Source organism: Pseudochaenichthys georgianus, chromosome 2 (genome assembly GCF_902827115.2).
Source record: "Pseudochaenichthys georgianus chromosome 2, fPseGeo1.2, whole genome shotgun sequence".
Classification (NCBI taxonomy): Eukaryota; Metazoa; Chordata; class Actinopteri; order Perciformes; family Channichthyidae; genus Pseudochaenichthys; species Pseudochaenichthys georgianus.
Window position 1 is genome coordinate 5847818 of NC_047504.1, and position 7012 is coordinate 5854829.

Below are 7012 nucleotides of genomic sequence, written 5' to 3' on the forward strand. Positions count from 1 at the left end.
CATAATGCACCCAGTGACCTTTTCTCACAGACATCAGCAAACTGTGGCGACCACAGATTGCACCGGACCACAACATGATTTCATCAGAACCCACAAAACACATTAATGAGTTGTAAACAGGGAGCAAGATGAAATCCGCCTCAGTCAGCAGATATAATAATAATAATGCTCTTCTCAGATGCTCATACTCTAATCCTCTTAACCTCTGCAGGTCTCCCTTGAAAAAGAGATCATCGATCTCAATGGGATTTTACCTGGATAAATAAAGGTTTTGAATTGAATTGAATTAACAGTCTCGAGCATTTCTCCCTGATCATACATTTACTTAATAATGTGGTGAACTCCTAATGACATATATGAGAGATTAAGGTTGTTATCGTGGCAACAACACACTGTTATGTTAGAGAAAGTAAAGAAACTAATTAGGGATAATTCTGCCAAAACACAACGTCATTGCACAAGCTGCATAAACTGCATATATCAGAGTGTGTGATCAGATTTATAGGGGGAATTACTAAATTAGACCATTATTTCCATGACTAATCACTTTGAAAGTCCTGTGCCATAAGTGCATGCTGACACACAAATACATCCACACCATGCTTCCCTTCCACTGGACTGAGAAAGCACAAGTCTTTGTCTTTTAAATGCTTACAGCATGTTCCTTTCTGCACAGCTTAAAGGAAAAAGGTGACACATGCATCTCTGCTGCCCCCCACAGGCGGCTCCTAACCCTGCAACAACACTAAAGCACCATGACTCACTGGAGAAAAAAAGACTTCTTGCTTCATCTACCTCACTTTCTACACATCTAATGTAATGTGACTGAGAGTAAAGCAAAGCAATGCTTTCAAAGACGGCACGGCAGCCACGTTTCACTGCAGTGGTTTGATGTAAGGCGCATGGGAAACAATCTGGGATTTGTTGTGCAAAAATAGGCCTGAGAGTTTTAATCTACTCAGAGCTTTAAGTCTGAATGTATGGGAAATCATGTGGATGCAGATCTTTAGTGATTGCATGGCATTAACACAAGTTTTTTTTCATTCTAATGACCATGCAAAGTGTTAGGGACTCTGTGAGGCTGTACTTAGACATTGTAGTGCTTTCAGCTACAGCTTAATATGCTCACATGCTCAAACTGACAATGCTCACATGTTGATGTTTAGCAGCTGGAGGTTCATTGTAGCTTAGCATGGTAGCATGTTAACAGTTTACAATTTGCATTTAACAATAAGAAAAGCTAAGGTTGATGGAGCCCATGTCCACAGTAGGGAGACTAGTTGTGACGCGTTCATCGATAAGTGGCCCAGATCATGTTCCTATTGTTCTTTTAGTTGAAATAGTGCTGTGATTCTCTTCATCTCTGACAAATGTGCCAATGGTTTCACCAGGGACTTGAATTGTAGGCTAATAATAATGAACGTTGCAGCAGAATCTAGGTTACGCTCGTGTGATTTGGGTATTGAGTGCATCATGAAAGGCCTGCAGGTAATCTGCAAGAGAGGACAGGAGCCTTGTGCCCAATGAAATAAAGAACATGGATTTTGTTTAATACTTTTCTTGGCTTAATAGACCTGGCTTTAGCCTCGTTTACAATGCAATCTAACTAGGTTAACTCTGATTCTATAATCTCAGCCAACCTTCACATGGAAGGATCCTCATGTAGCCAAAAGGATCACAAATGTTTTCCACACTAATGGGACATTGCTATTTGTACGCAGAGAACTGGGTGTGCAATTGTGTCAACTGGGTCAGAATAATTCATTATGGTCACTGGCCATTTCTCTGCAGACAAGCCTGGCTGCAGACTACTGATTGAAGTAGCAACTGCTTTGTTAATGGGGTTAAATTAAAGACAACGTTGAACTCTACCAATTTCAAAGGCTGTGTAGCAAATTTAAATACGTTTTATAATAAAAGAAAATGAGTCGTTTGTGTGAATCAGACTGTGTGTTTTCCTTTGAGCATAGTTAGGGTTGCCTCGAAAGAAGTGCATACACTTCTGCAAAGCTTTTAAAGTAATAAAGTAAAAGGAATCATTATATATTATATCATGAGACTTTTCATAGTGCTTCAGACATGTAGTTACATTGGCAGCTAGTCTTTAGGACAAATGAAAAAGATGATCCGACAATGCAGTTGTTTACTGTCTTTACTTTCCACAGTAATGAAACATTTATTTAAAAAATATCTTTTGGAGTTTGTGAAACAGTCTGCTAACCCTGACATGTTAGTGTCTGCAAAATGAAGGCAGATTGTTACAATAAACAACAAGAGAAGCCTGTAAACACAGAAGATGTTGCAATAAGTTGAAATCTCCCTCACACGCTCTCTTAAATGAACACTGCAGGCCATGCAGAACAAACATGTAGCAACTATCCAATAAACACAATGTGTCACTCAAACAAGAACAGACCTTTTCCATTGTGAGTCTGCAGGCTATGAAGCACTGATCAGAGCATTCTTGTTTGCTGAATGTGGTGGAAACTGGCAACATCTCAGAATCATGGCATGAAGTAGGAACTCTGTATTACAGTGATGCTACATCTTGCTGTTTTCTTGCAGGAGAAATAAAGGCTCAAAGGCAGGACACATACACAAACACACACATGGCAGACTGGCCATGAAAGCAAAAGGCGGTGCATGTTTACGCCAGCATTTAAGGGAGGGAACGACACAGAGTATGAGGTAGCCTAAATAAAGAAGACATGGAAACCACACGGCTAGAAAAGCCCTAGTCTCAGCTATCAGAGGCCGCAGCTCGTGACACCACAAAGCCAGCAGACGACCAAACGCCCTGCTCCATCCCAGGTCCCGTATCATGACACACATATAGGTCAGCAGTGCTAAAGCATCTGCAAATCTGCAGATTATCTCTGCTTCATGCTCTAATCACAATAAATCCCCTGAAGTGGAGTTCAATCTTTAGTGGAATACCAGTTTGACCTACAGATCTGAAATGGGTGGTGCAGGGATGAGTCCTAGCATGTTGACACTTTGTTTCCTTATTCTCAAAGTCAATTGTTATTGAATGTTTGACTGTTCTTTTGGACATATTCCTGAAAATAAGGTCGGTAGCGAATACAAGCTTCCAAGATTTGTACACTTTGTTCTACGCCATAAAAAAAGTACCTAAATGGCACACACTCTGCGTAAAAGTTGAAATTTCCCGTAGTGTGGAAAACATTTGTGACATTTGTAACGCCAAACATTAGCCGCCTTTAGCTTATTGGTGGTGATGTGAAGTCATGTGACCGTTTATTTAAAAAGGTTGTGTCGATTATCCTGCTGAACAAAGACGTGTTAGGTATTAACAAGTGTTTGCCAAAGATCTTATATATATATAGGGCAACATTTTATTGTTTGTATGCATTTCTAAATGTGTGTTTTGCATGAAAAAAAACGTGTTAAAAACGCATTCAGCACGCAGGGAGAGGGAATAAAGACGTATAAAACCCCTAAGCAAGCATTTCCCGTGGTTGGAAGTGATTATTAAAGCTGCAGGGGCCGTCTTTACTGCTCCACTGCTGAGCCTGCACTTTGTTGGTAGCTACGAGCCAGCCACGCCTGCAGTAACTATGGCGGGGCCAGCAGCTTACTTGCCTGATCTGGCCTCAGTCTTGATTTGAGATGATTTATCACATATGCAGGAATTCATAATTGATGGTCCCTCAGGGTGCTTAGTGTGACAACGAGTTACGGAGGAGAAAGAGGGCAAGTTTAAAATAGCCAGGACACCAAACCATGGTCTCATCCCATTATTAAACACAGCGCAGGGCTCTGATATGACATCCATTATGCCATTTCATACAATGTGGATTCAAACTGAATAAAACGTCTACTATTACACAATATATAGAATGTGCTCCACTATACTTGGAAGAAGAGTAACACTTGAGACTCTATGAAAACATATCCTTCATTGACAAAATACTTCCTGCATCCTTTTGGATTCAATTCATGCATCACAGCTCAACCCAAGGCCAGCCAACCTGCTTTTTCCTACGAGAAATCTGAGCCGTTGACAAAATTCTTTGATGTCTAGTATACTATATATATATATATATATATATATATTTGCTTTTACCATACCAGCCTGTCAGTCTCCATGTTGAATGGGCAGGGGAAACAGCTGCACCATAAGTACACAGTCTAAAATAGAGGGACAGCAGCAGAAGTACTTTCACACAGAAGTTACTATACAGGCACATAATGGGACCCAGATGCCATACCTTGTGATCTGAAAGTACAAAGTTTAAACCTTTAAGTACAGATTTCTGCTAATTACGGTCTGAATTTAATGAACAGTTGCCCCAATAACTTAAAGGGACCATGTGTTTACTATCATGGGTAGTGCTACTAAGCATCTGAAAACCATTATGTCATCACTCAACTTGACTTTGAGACTAAATAATATAAAACAGGAAACCTATGTTACAAATAGGAGGTGTAGAGTTTGATGAGAGTAACTGAAACATAGGCACACCCTGCAAATGCAAGGGATTTGATCAATAGGCCCAATCACAACTGTTTTGCCTTATTTTAGTGACATTTTTAGTCTGAAATGTCTTCGTAGAAATGCTTCCAGTTAAGCCCTATTGAAAACAATTATCACTGATCATTGGAGGAAGGCTGGTGAAGGATAATGAGATGTTGGTAATTTGCTACTGGTAATCTACCTCCTGTATACAATCCTTTGGCTTGAGCAGCCAGAGTGAACCATTACAACATTGGAGAAACATATAAAATGCACAAAACATATTTTGAATAGTTCAAACATTAGTTAATTCAATGCAATATTGACACGCCCGTCATTTTTTTCAACTAAATGTATAACATCTGCTCCACTTGGCTTCTTAGCCCATTGCTTCACTGCACTAAGAAGTCAATGATGCACAGTATGAGTGTAACATGATGAGCCATGCCCAGGCCCAATACAAACTCATTAGCACTAAACAGGTCTCTTGAACACTGGTCATGTGACAACAGGCCTTTGAAAGAAACCTGCACAGCCCCAGCCATACATTATATCAGCTAGTAAAGTTTCATTCTACTGAATTTATACTTCACCTTAAGTGTGCTGGCACTGTTTTAAACCGATGCTATTGGTGTGTATATAGGATACACAGACCATGTCAATATAACTTGACAGTTGAGGTGGGTTTGATGTCCCCCAGGTCTCAATATAACTGAGATTAAACTGTCTGCGTCATTTCATGACTTCATTATAAGATCAGTGAGCCCGCAGTGGGACCATGGAGAGAGGACAGCAGCCATTACTCAGCTGTTTCTGTCTAACATATCTGGTTGCAATTTGCACCTGGGGGGTTCAGGTGACAGGATGAATTAAAGAAGTGTGTGTGTGTGTGTGTGTGTGTGTGTGTGTGTGTGTGTGTGTGTGTGTGGTGTGTGTGTGTGTGTGTGTGTGGTGGTGTGTGTGTGTGTGGTGTGTGTGTGTTGTGTGTGTGTGTGTGTGCTGTGTGTGTGTGTGTGTGTGTGTGTGTGTGTTGTGAGTGTGTGTGTGTGTGTGTTGTGGTGTGTGTGTGTGTGTGTGTGTGTGTGGTGTGTGTGTTGTCCAGCGCTGGAGGTGTATATTTTCAGTTACCTGGCAACTACTTTGAGAAAGTTTGTAACAAAAAGACACCCTGCAGAAAAAAATGGACCACAGTGTCCACCATAACTATACATAGTAATTGTCTTAAATAAATGATGTTATCTGCTTATAAATTAAGAGACTGGTTACAGACGCCTTAGTTTGCAAGCACCTGCATGCAGTCTTCTTGTGAGTGCATGACAGACGGCAGGAGTTTTTTTCTCTTACCATCAACACTGTCGTCCTCACAGCCTCGGTAGACGCTTCTGCCTCAGCTCTGCGGCGGTGCCCGGTTTCTTGAGCCCCCGGGCAAACTTCCTTGCCTCAGGTGGAAGCAGAAGCCATAATATATCCCACCTTTCATCAGACAGTCCGGTACAGAGGAGATCAGACTTGGAGGGCTGTTCCAAGCGGCGGTACGAATGGTTAAAAATCCTGCGCTCCAGGCTGTCCAACGTGCGTAAATGCACACTGGACGCTGTGTTATCCAGACATCACGCTTGTCTCAAACTTTACATTAGCACCGTCATAGCTGTATTGGAAACAGTAAGTCCAGAAGATGACTTTCCTGCAATCCGAGAGCACCCACCCAAAGCCTACGCTCTGTCCCGTCGGCGGAGGTCCCTTGCGCAAAATGGCACGCCCCCCCCTTCCCAGTGTAATAATGCCCCGTGGGATAGGAATGAAAACTAAGTCGTCCATCATATTTGGAGGATATACGGAGGGGCTAATAAGTGCCACTCATGACTGCATAGAATAGGTGATAGATAGCCTACTATATAACGAGACTGCATTAACTCTACTTTGTGGCCACTTTATGACATTGTCCATCTTCTGCAATAATGTTTCCATAGTAATAGTAGGGAATATTAAAGCAATTTAAACAAATTGATGGCTACATTGTGTACCAAGACAAGATAAAGTAACATAAAGTATTTCAGTTGCAATAAAAATGCATGTTGAGGTTATATAACTACAGACTGCACACTGCTCTGCCGTAGGCCCAGGCTTACATTGCCCACCTGCTGGAATAAAAACTATACAGTCTGTGCTTGGGGCTTTAAACTCTGTATACAGTTATTTGACCACGCGGGGGCAGTAAAGTAACACTTGTTTTTAACCAATAAAGCCTTTATCTGTGAAACATTCAAATATCCATGTAAATAATACTTGATATGTTTTGTTATTATTGTAATGCGTAGTAGCCTATGTGCATATGTTGCCCAGTGATGTAGCCTATATCCCATGTGTTTTCGCAATAATGAATGTATTTACAATAATAAATGGTTATGCAAATTACTGCAGGACTTACATACCATTACCTTGTTGCATTTAGATTGTCTATGTTGTTTTATGATGTCAATCTAAGCTAAGCTCTACAGTGTTTACAACAAATAGAACACGGAAGGACTTTGCAGC

At 41.0% G+C, this 7012-nt stretch overlaps 1 protein-coding gene across 1 annotated transcript in view; it reads right to left on the reverse strand.

The window, feature by feature from the left end:
* The window catches only part of dock9b (dedicator of cytokinesis 9b), a 54164-nt gene that overhangs the window by 37494 nt on the left and 9658 nt on the right, over positions 1-7012 (reverse strand). The gene's annotated exons all lie outside the window — the stretch shown is intronic.